The following is a 13,092-nucleotide window of genomic DNA, read 5'->3' on the forward strand; positions in this document are numbered from 1 at the left end:
AATATCTACTAGAAAGTCAAATTGAAGTTCCAATTATTACAACATTCAATATACATGCACTCGATTTCTCACACAACGATTTTCTTATTTTGTAGTTAATAAAAACATTAAATCTTAGATACTTTAAATTGTTATATAATGTTTATTTTATCATTTTCTGAACAATATGATTGTCCTACTGTACAGCAGAGCGACATCCACTTACACATTTTTTTTTTTTTAGATAATCGTTTAAGGTTAAAATTTTACAACATTTATTAATTTTTATTTAAAAATTGTTTAGTTAAAATATCCTGGACCGACAGACCGTTTTTGCTCAGAATCGTTTTATGTACCTATACAATGATATTAAATCATTGAATTCATAAAATGATTGGTTTCATTGAAATCATTGAAATAACCATGAAAAACTGTGTCTAAAGAACTTTTTAAATTTTTCTGTACAATTCTGATTTAAATTTTCAATCCTTGGCTAGAAATTTTGAACATTTTATACATTTTAAAGTAGGTACAAAATAATTTTTGATTTCAATTTGATTTATTTTTGTCAAACTTTGAATTTAAAAAGAAACCTTACTCTTTTCCGGCTTTACAATTAATTGAGGATCTTTACCGTCAAAACTACCTCCTCCCATTTCTCGCTTTTTCTACGCTATAACTTGCCAATCCACCCAACCGTGGGCGTATTCCATATCTGTTTTATGCTGTCTATCCATCTCCTTCGTGGTCTTCCTTCTTGGTTTCCTCCCCGCTAACGTCCGAGTTATTACTTATTTTATTAGGCATAATGGTCCGAAATTAAAGGTGACGATGAGTCAATGAGAAATTAAGAAGATCTGAAAGGAAAATCCTAAGAGGAATGCATGGTCCAATATTTAATATCGGAACACAAAAATGGGAATTGAAATCGAATGCCCAGTTAAAAACCTTTTACAAAAAGGAAAATGTTGTGCGATTTATTAAAAGTATAAAAATGCAATGGGCTGGATATGAATGGCGAGCAGACGAATGCCTAAAAAAATCTTGCTTATGTATTTTTAATATTTTTGAACTGATATTACAATAATGTGTGTCGTGTGAGGCATTTTGTATACATTTTTCAAGCTTTTTGACCCAACGAATAATACATTTTATTGACATTCAAAGAAAAAAAAACTAAAAACATTTAACACTGAAAATGCCTTTAAACAACTCAAAACGAGTCAAAATATTTTTAAATTTTTATCGAGTGTAGAAAAATGATAAAATAACTATTAACTATAAAATACTATACATTCCAAGTGTCTATACGGTTATTCATTTTCAAACAACAACAACACAAAAAATCGCTCTATGGAAAATCGATTGAATATCTAATATCGTAAAAATTTGAACTTCAATAAATTGCTCATAAAAATTTAATTTAACTTTTCAGTAAACTGTGTTTTTATTTTAAAACGAATTTTTATTTTACTTTAATCAATGCTAGAAAAATACGTTTTAAAAAATTAACAAATATTGTGCGTTATTCAAATTCATATTTTATAGCTTCTATAATTATAATTTTTTCATTCGGATTTTGAGTCCGACCTACAAAATTTTCTCTTCTTTAAAGAAAAAAATAAAATAACGAAATCTAACTATCCAATACAGGGCGTGAGGGGTTTCTGTTGGACGTGTTTATATGTCAAAAACACAATGGCTCCGGAGCCTGAAAATGCTAAAAAAAATAATGGAAAATATAATTTTTATCTTTGAAGTACTATATCGTTGTTATGTGAAACGAATTAAATAGGTACTCGAAATGCATTGTCTTGAAGCACCTAAAAATAATTAATTTCTCATTGAAACCAGGCTCCGTAATTGGTACTCATAATAACATTTAAAATTAAATGTACGCGAAAAAAAATATATCAACTATATAAGTGTATACGACAGTGAATTGGTGAGAAATGCGAGTATAACATAATAATTATTTTATCATTTGTCTCATTTTGTTTTAAATTGTATTTTTTTCTTTTCATATTCTACGGTTACCCCCGTAACCCGGAACACCACACCGCCAGCGGGAGGGAGAATGGTACAATTTTTTTTTTTTTTACTAATCAAAAAGGATAATTGTGACGTAGGTCACTAGGTATACGTAAAACATTAAACATTTTTTAAAATTTAAGATTAACCTTAACCATGAAGTTAGTCTTGTGTATATTATGTTTAGTACTCCAAATCATAAGTCATAATATTATGGAGGCCTATATTTTCTCAAATCGAAAATGGCCGATGTGACATCCAGATCAACCCCCTCCCTCCGAAACCCTTAAATACTCCACTGCTTTCAATCATATATTGTGTTAATTTGAGAATACGTAGAATCCCTGATTCCTGCAATATGTACACTGTATATGTTTTACAAACAATTCGGTTTATGAACTATACTTTACTTTTTTGATTTTAGTTTTACAATTTAATGATTTTCTATTTTAATTAAAAATCAGTGTCTAAAAAATGGTTGGACCTAGGTCCAAGATGGTAGTAGATATATATTACTGGTAGTAGTATAGTACTAACACTACTAACTTAAAATATCAATGAAAAATATAAATATCGATACAATTAATAGGTAAGTATAATAATTATTTATTTGATCTTAGGGACCTTTGACATACTATTATTTTTGATATATTTTTATTTTTTATACTGGTGCTTCTGACCTACTGATGTCTGTGCAAATCATTTGTAATTTTCACACCTTTTACTATTATATTCTCATATAGCCAAAAAGTTAATTTTATTTAAACGGTTTAACTTAAGTATTGGGTTACTTGCATTAATTTAACTAGGGTTATCTATGACTTATTTATGAGTATGAAATATTCAAAGAAGTATTGAAAATAATAATATATATATTATATATACATTTTGTTTTTTGTATGTTTTTATGAAAACATCACTATGATGGTCAAACTAATTTCATTACCTTTCTGGTGATTATCAATATTTAATTCTCGATCAAGATGTATAGAAAATATAAAAGATGGATAATTATTATGAAATTTATAATATAAAATGTAAGCAATATTTCTATAAAATTCAACCAAGTAGATGTGCTTACTGTATTTCCTGCTATTTTTTTAATTTCATCAAAAGTGAAATGTTTTAAAAAATAAAATAATAAATTCCAAGATATTTTTGAATTCAAAATAATTGTAACTAATAGATTAACTGAACTAATCCCTTAATCCTTTTTAAAATAAAATGAAATAAACAAACTACGTTTCAATTTTAAAAAATAAAGTGAATTTATTGTGTTTCCAATTTCATTTATTTTGTTTTATTACATTATCGATTTCGTTTACGTGTCAAGAAATGTTTCTTGTTATGTTTTTTTATGAATCGTTATATTTTTAGTGACGAAAAACATCAATATAATACTCATAAACCACTCAATATTTTAAAATGTATTAATATTTATTTTTACTTTTTTCATTAAAGACATACAGTTTTAATATTTTAACTGTCGAGAGTTGGAATTGGATTTAGAACGTGTACAATGTAGTTTATGAATTATAAATATTTAATGTTCGGACGAGCGGAGTGATGGACCAACATTTTGTAAGATAACTGCGTAAGGATCATTTGGTAACTTTCTGGAAATTTTTGGTGAGAATTATTTTATATTTAGTGACGAAAAACTTTAACGAAGTACACTATGGTGTTGTAGTACTGTATAAAGACATGATAAAATGAATGGTTTTGAGTCGAAAAAATCATAAAGTTCTTACGTTAGTTGTGTAGTATAATAATCAAGGCTCGGATTTTATAGCATTTGCTAATTGTCATAGGATCCAGTCATCCAGATAAAAATAGCAGAGTGAGCAATAAATATGTTTTATGCATCGTGGACTCCAAATATATAATTTTATAACGCTATTTTTTGCATATTTAGTATATTTTAAGTTTTTAGTGCTATTTTTCAATTTTTGGTTGGTACTATTTTTTTATTAAATAACATTTTATTTTATATTTGCATGAGTCTAATTTATATTATGTGATATGAAAAATAAGAAAAATTTTGTCATTTATTTTATTTATATTAGGTTTGAATCCATATGAAAAATGTAAATACTATCATCTTTGATCACATTTAAATCTATTTTAAAGTAATCCAGCGAATTGGTCAATTGAATAGTGGGCAATTTTTAATGAATATATATATCATACATTTTGTGTAAAATATTCTGTTGTACATAAGTACGTATTTTTTTAAATTTATTGTAAACAGAATAAATTTAAATTTTGATATATTTCATATTTTTATAGCGTTTATTTTAAGATTTTTTTAGTTCATATACTATATAATGCATATTTTATTATTTGAGTTATTGTAAGTGCAATAAAATCTGAGCCCTGATAATAATATAAAACAAAAATCAAACTTTTACTATCTTAACAAAAAGTTTTTGGAAATCGTGTATGAACTCAATTCCAAGCAAATAATTTTCACGCAAATGCTCCCATCCCAATCCTGAGCCACATCGACTCCACTCACATACACTGCCCTTATAATCATAATAACTTGCATATAATAAAACGATAATATGATTTTCTGGGGTCGTTATTCTAAAGTATATTTAGTATTTTAAATTCTGAGCGGAGCGATGAATGTATTGAAATTTGATTTTACAATAATGTGTTTTTTTTAATTTCCGTATAGGTAGACGATAAGTTGTTGAAAAAGTGCTTCTATTTTCAACTTCAGTGGCTTTTCTGGTTGGAAAGTGAATCTAGTAAGTGCAATGAGGAGGTGAAATTTTGAATTTCCTAGTAGTTTTCAAAGGAACCGGAAAACTGAAAAAAATTAAGGAAAACGGAAATTTTCACGCAAAATCAATTTTTGAAATAATCGAATTTTGATAATGGTGTGACTCTAAAAAATTACCATAGATTGGTAGGACTGTCATTTCTTATACTTGATAAAATTTTCAAAATATTTTAAATCTTTTTAAGTTATTTGTAGACATTTGAAATTTTCAATCTTTTTAGTTTTTTTTTTATAAATAACAATAAAATTTTATTGGTTTGATAAAAAAGCTTCAAAATTCAATATAAGGCTTCTAATATATTTTCACAATGGTAGTTAAAAAATATAAAAATACGTAGTCATCATTTTTTTTAATAAGCATTGAACTTCGAATTTTGACAAAATACAGAAAAGTCATGAAAATTTGCAATTTATTTTGAGTTAGAAATTCATAGTAAATTATCTTTTTAAATCTAATATTTAAAAATTCAATACAAGATTTTCCATGAGTTGGTCCACTTTTATCAAATAAAATATGCCTACCGGAAAGTTAAATTAAATTTTTATGAGCATTTGAATTACAACATTGGATATTCACTCAACTTTTCTGTTACCTACCGATATCCTTATTTTGTTGTTATTCAAAAACGAACAACTGCTATTTGTTACTTTGTAATTTATAGACATTTTAAATTTTTCTTATTTTTAGTTTTCTATTATAAACATAGGTTTTTTATAGTTATTTTAAATTTAAATTTGGGTGAAAGTACATATTAAATAACCAAAAATATCAATTTTAGCTTTACTATTGTAATTTTATAAATATTATTCGTGGGTACTTTATATTGTATATACCTACTATGAATGACTGAGTGAGTCGTGTGCATAACGAATCTGATTTGATTAATTTGGAATTTATTTTATAGGTACCTACTTTTTTACATGCTTTTCTTTAACTCACAATGTTTCATTCATTTCTGTTTTCATCAAATCTTGCGAGTTCAATTTAAATCACTTATACATGACCTAGGAGGCTCAAATTTTGTATGGAGGTCTAGTGTCGGTGACAATACATGACCCCGTTGTCAATTCTTGAAAAAAATTAAAAAAAAATTTAATTATTAGATTGGTGGAACTATTCTTTTTTTATTTCTGTCATCTATGAACGTTGAGGTTTTTAGTGATTTTGCTTAGTAATAGTAAATTTGTTTATTTGTCGTCATGGAGCGCTATACAATAAAAAAATAATAATAATAATAATAATAAAAAAAAAAAATAATTTAAAATTAAAAACTGCGTTCCTTATGAAACACCCTTTATTAATTCTTTAAACATGAGAAATAAAGAGACCGCAACTCAACGAAAAAGGCGCCTTGAAGGAGCTCGTAGGGAACTGGTAAAACTTTCTTGTTACACCAACTTAAAAATCTTATCAATCGATGTTACGGTAAACAAGCAGTAAAGGTTTGCTCCTTAACAGGCGTTGCTGCACGGTTAGTTGGAGGAAGAACCTTGCATAGTGCATTAAAGTTACCAGTTCAAAAAGATGGCAGAATTGTTGAAGTGCCATTGCTAACGGGAAATCGGCTTAAAGTTATGAGACAACAATGGAAAGATACAGAGTTTTTTTTTATAGATGAAATTTATAACAAAAAACGAAAAGCCTGGGGCTCCTATGAGTCAAGAATATCTCTTACAAAATTGAAAGTATTATGATCAATAATCTTTAAAATACTTATCATAAAGTTTATCTAATGATTCAGTTGTAGAGTGACTTTACATAGGAGTTATCATAAGTGCCTCATGCTTTTCGTTTTTTGTAATTCAAAGTTTTAAAAATTTTGCAACAATTACATTTTATAGATACACTTTTAGTAATATCTTGATGACCTTGAAGTTTCATTAAGAAATTGTTTTAAAAGTAAGTTTATTTTCAACTTTTTAGCTCATGTATTATTAAGTAGAATTAAGAAAAGCATGTTTTTAAAATTTTTTTTTTTTTTTTTTGAAATAATATAGCAATATAATTTATTAATATAGTATAAAATTATGAAATATCCTAGACTGGCCAACCGTCTTCGCTCAGAATCGTTTTTCGTATATTCAACGATATTCTCATATCATTGAATTCAAATTTAATACCTTCCGTTACAAGTAACCCACATGTAAACCACTTAACAGCAAAGTGACATATATTTGCCCGCTTTTTTTTAAATTGATTTTGTAGTCGAAGGTGTACGACAAAACCTATCTATTACATATTATTATACATGTATGCCATACAGTTCCGATAAAAATTATTTACAACAAATTCGTATGCACGCAATTATTATTATTATTAATCGATAGAATCGAATGGTTCGTGACACGCGAAAGTCGCTATATGTATAATAATATTTTAAATATATATAAAATCATTATTGCCGATCGCGGAGGTTTCTCGAATAAAGGAGTTTTATTGCACTCGTCATCCCCCACCATGATGGCGATGACCGTGTGGGCAGCAGTGTTGTAGAGTAAATATACGCACAACTTGAATAGCAGTATGCGAATACTCTTTAAGTACTTATAAGTACTTTAGAAATAAACAGTATTAATAGTTTTGAAAAAAAACACTTCAACGGAGTATCTACCTATTTCGAACACTCCGATACTTTCTTAATTTAAAATCAAATACTTTAAGCAGTTATTTACAGTTTTTATTATGTTTTACCGTGAATTGTAAAAATTAAATACTTCGCGACAAAAAAAAAAAAATAAGAGTTAGGAAAGAAAAAAGTTCAGTCTGTACGTGTCACTCCATCGTAAGGACGTCGACCAGATGGCTAGAGTGTAATGCGAAATAATATTGAATAATATATTATCCTTTTATAACTTTATAAGTATTAGCGATTTTATTCGGTAAAAGAGCTTATAGGTAAATCTAAATCTAATTAAATATATTTATTATTTATATACATTTTTTTTTTGTTACAATGTTTATTTATACAATCTGTAAATATGTATTTTTTTACAATAAGTCAATAAGTACAAGTCATGTGGGAGTTGTTGGGTTGTGTTAGTTGGGCTTGACATCATTTGCATTTCAAACACCTACTGGGATCACCAGTGATGTTGAGGACAGATAAGTTTGATAAAAGAGGATTGCGGTAGTTGAATAGATTTGAGTGGTAACGTTTAGAAAAAAGGTTTAGCTACTTTAATTAAATACATGAATATATGGTATATATTTGCTTAATATATATATATATATGTTACCGGCAATGTGGATAATCCGGTATTTTGCAAAATACCTAGGCATTATATGAAATGTCGAAAATCACTCGGAAATATACATAATACGAGCTTTGAGCTTTGACTAGGTATTATGTATAATGCCCAACGTGGAGTAGGAAATATGATAAAAATAATCAAAATTGGGTATCGCCAGCTATTACCAACGACTTTACTTGACGTTTATCGTAAATGCCGCGTACCGTGTCCGTGTGTGCACGATTTGACGCAATAAAGATAAAGATTCTTATCCCACAATAATAATATTTCTGAGGAACTATTTGGAAGTGCGTATACTTTTATTACATCATCGTCATTTTCGTGTCTCATCGTGGTGTTTTAGAGGTAATAAATAAGGTTAAAAATGATGTGATAAATATTGTTAAGTAAGAAATTTAATTTTTTTTAGGTGACAAGTGATGTTTCTTTATCGATTAAGAACTCGATATAGAGTTCTGAAGCAGTTATACGTTTGAAGTCAGTTCACAGTATTTCAGAAAAAGCTACTATACAAATTGACGAAGTTCCAACAGACACAGAAGTTACGTTATACGAACAGTCGGCCGGAACTGGTCAAGGATTTATAAAATGTGTTTGTAAGACCAAGTGTCAAAATAAAAAGTGCATTTGCCTGAAAAATAATGTTTTGTGCACTTCAAAATGCCATTTTTCTGCAACATTTTGTAATAAGTAGCTAGTTGTTTGAGTAAAATGTATAAATAATAGTACTTAATATAACAAAAATATCAATAATATGGCAATACCTATGTATAAAAATATAATAATAGATAAAAATTAAATTTTGTGATATGAGTAATAATAATTATAAGAATCCTAATATAATATTATAACATATTATGAAAAATTGGTCTTTCAGGTTTTTACTTATCCTAAATAAAAATTGGGATTTTACATAACGCCCAGAAATTTTATTAAATACCTATAGGTTATTGGTATATAAAATAATATTGAAAGTCTTCTGTTTTATTTACATTGCCTAAAATGGGTTAGGTAAAAAAAATTCGATATTAATACTAATAATATATACTATAATAATATTATACTGTTCAATAATGTTTAATAAGTCACAAGCAAATAAATACACCAATCAATTTAAAAAAATTTAAATAGTTCTGAATTTTTTTTTATTTAAATTTTTTCCTTGATAGGAATTTTCAGTTATTTGTAAATATAAAATTAGATTCTTATGGATTTTATAATCATTTTAATTTTTTAATGTTGATTCAACTCTAGATTTATCTTTTTTGGCCATAGGATTATGTACTTTATTTTTAATAGAATTTATTATTGTCAAAGTTAATGCCTGTGTTTGTTTTAAAACTGAAAACATTGCTTGTGTTGAAGGGTGGGGGTTATGAAACTGATTTAAAATAATATATAATATAAAATCTATTTTATAATATAAATATAATTTATTAACAATGAACCTGGCAACGCTGTACGGAAAAAGGCAGGTAAAAACGTTCGCAATTGTGATACGGTAAAAGGTCCGTTTGCAATCGTTCCATTCGCAATCGTATATCACCCGGCAGCATATACATAAATACATAATGTCTAGGGATTTTTCAAAATACCTGAATTATCCATATTGGCGGTGACATATAGGTACATATATTATATTATACAGTGGTCACCAGTGGCGTAGCAAGGGTATGGCGAACTGTGCCTACGCCAGGGGCGCAAATAGATCAACTATTGGACAAGAGAGACTCACAAGCATGGCACTTTTATCCATAGAACATGAATTTTCTAGACAAATTTCATATGACGAAATCATCGATGAATTCTCTAGCCTTAAAGCAAGAAAAGAAAATTTTTAAAGTTCAAAAGCACATTGTAATAATAACTGATAATTATATAATGTTGTATTGCCTAATTATATAATATATAAAAAAAAAAAAAATATATCATTTCGTATTTTCGTCAATTTTTTAATCGCTTAAAAGGCGCATTTTCGTAGGTTGGCCAGGGGCGCTAAAAAGTCTTTCTACGCCACTGATGGTCACAGGTCACCGCTCATTAGACTCACTTAGGATTAGACCATTATTTGAGTCGAATTCACCGAATGAGTTCAATCAGGCGAAAAGCGTCAAAAATATTATTTTGTGACATAATATTGTGAAATAATTAATTGTATCGCATTAAAAACGAAATAATAGAAAATAATGTTGTGCAATAAAAAACAAAGTAGTAAAATATTGCTAGTTATATAAGGTTGTTAGGTACCTAATTTATTTATTTTTGATAAAAATCCATCATCCAGAGTTAATTGAATTTTCCCTCCTTCACTTCAAAATGACCCCATTAACCGGCGTGCGAGTCTATAATAGACGAATTTTTTGTCGTGTAAATAATATACGTGCAAATCGGGACCAGGGGTTTTGAGTCTAACACTATACCAACCTATCCGTAGGAACTTGACATTTTTACTATACAGGGTGATCCATTTAACACTAATTATTTTAAAAAGTATTAACATTTTTTAAATTGTATTTTTTAAATATTAATGTGTTATAAAAGTCTAAAATTTTTCATACCCCCTAATGGCCCTAATATTTTCTCCCTTATTATTATAAGTGAAACTGCTATCAACTTTTGATTTTCAAATGGCAACCTACGTATAAAATGTATGAAATGTATTAAACCATTTTTTTTTTTTATGGATTTTAATTTTTGAATAATCCGTTGGTAAGATATAGCCCCTCAAAGTTAGGTGTTTTTTGTAGGTGCTATTGTATTTTTCTTTTGTAAAGACAAGGAGTTGACATATTTGTCCAAGTTTAATAGATAACCATAGTATGTATTTAAAATAAATATTTATTTTCATACAAGTAATAGATGACAAGATAAGACGATATATCCTATCCGTGTCTTTATTATCTAATATCTATGTGTATAATTAATGTAATAAGTGTTAATAAGCCGTTCTGATTCAAAAACTATGGATTTATATGATTGACAATAAATTAATAAGGACTAGTCTAAACAAACACCACAAGTTTTTCCTATATCGTATTTGGAATTAGCTATATATAAATAACTATATCAATATTTATTGAATTGAAACAAAAAGTTCAAACGCAGAAGTTCTTAAAAAAAATCATTTTATATTTTGTTGGTATTAAAAATAGATGTTACCATTTAAAAATCCAAAGTTGATTTATATATATATATATATATATATATATATATATATAATATAACAAAAAATGTGAAAATTTTAGGAATATTAATTATAATAATATGTAGATTTCATCAAATTTCAACATTTCCAAAAAAAAAAATGAATATAAAATATAAAATTTAAAACTTTTCGAAATAATAAGTGTCTTACAATAAAATATTAAATGGATCACCCTGTTTATGCGTATTTTTCATTTATAGTAATATTACCGAAATATTTCTAGTTCAGTTTCAGTTATTGATGGCGTTGAGAATTTTTTTTTAATTATCCTCGATAAAAACTTTTTCCTTTGATAAAAAGCTTGAAAACGTAACGCAAGTTTCATCTTATAAGAGTCTTTAATAGTGCTGTTCAAAAATATTAAAGATACGTTACCAACAATTTTTTTTTATTTACATTTTATAGAAGTATTTATATATACTATATACCTAAACTGGAAGTTAAAATTTTGACGAATTCCATCAAAATACTGAAAATTTGCAATAAGTATTTCAATTGGAAAAATTCATAGATTTCTTTTTCATTAACTTTAACATTATAAAATATCAATAGAAAATTACCAACTAATTTTTATCAATTTATTAAAAAAAAGTTTACCGAAAAGTTACACTATATTTGACCTATTCGATTTTCGTTTATTATAATAATTTTTTTTTTTAATTTGATTATTCACAAGCATTCTATATAGCACGACACGAACGTCTCCGTTCGGCGCTCATACACATTTTATTTTACAAAGATTTGTCGTTGAATTTAAACGTAGCACATCCATTATGCAATGGCGTGCTTGGCAAATACTGTACAGCAAAACGGTACCCACTCTATGTTTACTTCTTATAGTTCTACATTAGTTCGACGAAACTCGTGTAACCTGTACAAAATTCAGGCTTACATTTATTCAGCATTTGGAACGCAACTCGTTTGGCGCTTTAATATTATCTTTTCCATATTTTGGTGCTATAAGAATTTCTATTCAGAATGAGATTTATCTTAAACTATTATATCGCTCATTGAGGTTATCTCAAAGTCAGAATATGGACCCACTCACATATATATCACTCATAATCTTTATTAAGTAGATTACATATAGAGCAGCATTTCTTAAACTCTTTTATCTGTGGAACCATTTTTAATGTCTACTTTTATCTTGGAATTCCTACTTTTTTTAGCTTTTATTATTTTTTATTTTTTTTAGGGCTATTCATAATTATTTTACATACTAATAATGTATTAAAGATATTTAAATCAAAGATATATTAAATTAGAAACAATGGTAGTAGTGTATAATTATACCTAAATTACTAATTAGACGTAATTAAAATTTTGATGAGATAAGTGAAAATTGCATTTTATTATTTACAAATATTCTTAATATTGGGTTTTATTGATGAAAGCTGTATTATATTATTAGGTAGTTCGGTATCAATAAGTTTGTTGCGGTATTTTGTTTTTGTTGACACACATATAAGTGATGGTTGCAAATGGTAAAAGTGCCAACACGGTCTTCTGTGACATCTTTTGAACTGCTCCAAAATCCTTCTAATTGCATTAATTTAAATGTGTCTTACAATGATGAATCAAATGTCATTTGAATAAAAGTGTAATATCCTTTTGCTAACAAGATTAGATATTTTAAAGTGACTTTCTTTGAACCCTGAAGAGATCTCAACGGAATCGTATAGGGTTCGACGGAACACTGTTTAAGAAACGCTGACATCGAGTATATTATACATCATTAAAAATTCAAATTATTTTCCTTTGTTTGTTTTATCTGAATATTACCACGAAAGAATTCCGCACTCGGCGTACACGTAGGTGTCGAAAGATTAAAGAT

Source organism: Diuraphis noxia, unplaced genomic scaffold, assembly GCF_037042655.1.
Source record: "Diuraphis noxia isolate RWA-SAM2 unplaced genomic scaffold, SU_Dnox_SAM2 contig0001, whole genome shotgun sequence".
Lineage (NCBI taxonomy): Eukaryota > Metazoa > Arthropoda > Insecta > Hemiptera > Aphididae > Diuraphis > Diuraphis noxia.